Source organism: Wasmannia auropunctata, unplaced genomic scaffold (assembly GCF_000956235.1).
Source record: "Wasmannia auropunctata unplaced genomic scaffold, wasmannia.A_1.0 LD336030.1, whole genome shotgun sequence".
In the NCBI taxonomy this organism is placed as follows: domain Eukaryota; kingdom Metazoa; phylum Arthropoda; class Insecta; order Hymenoptera; family Formicidae; genus Wasmannia; species Wasmannia auropunctata.
In genome coordinates, this window is record NW_012026860.1 from 241,416 (window position 1) to 241,839 (window position 424).

Sequence of the window (424 nt, forward strand, 5' to 3'; positions counted from 1 at the left end):
TATTATTACAATTTTTTTTGTAAAAATTACAAATTTTAATTTGACAAAAAAAAACTTGTCGAGACTCGAACCGGCACGCAGCGATCTCGCTATTACGAGACAGGCGCGCTACCGCCGAGCCAAACGAACTTTACAAGAGTATCTGTTCGGAACTTACTGATCTATCATTTGTGATTTATTAAAATAAAAAAAATATTAACAGCTCATCTTTACATAAAATCGCTTTCGAGCGAAAAAATCAGATGAGTCAAACATTTCTCTTAATACAGTAATTTTTATTTATTCCTTGTACAGTGTATTTAACCCGCGCGTATTTGTTATGCATAATCATATACACGCGTATCACGACAGCATATAAAATTTATATTGAAAAAATTTTTTTTACTATTTTCCATCTCGCTGTCAGAAATCGCCCGAAATCCTC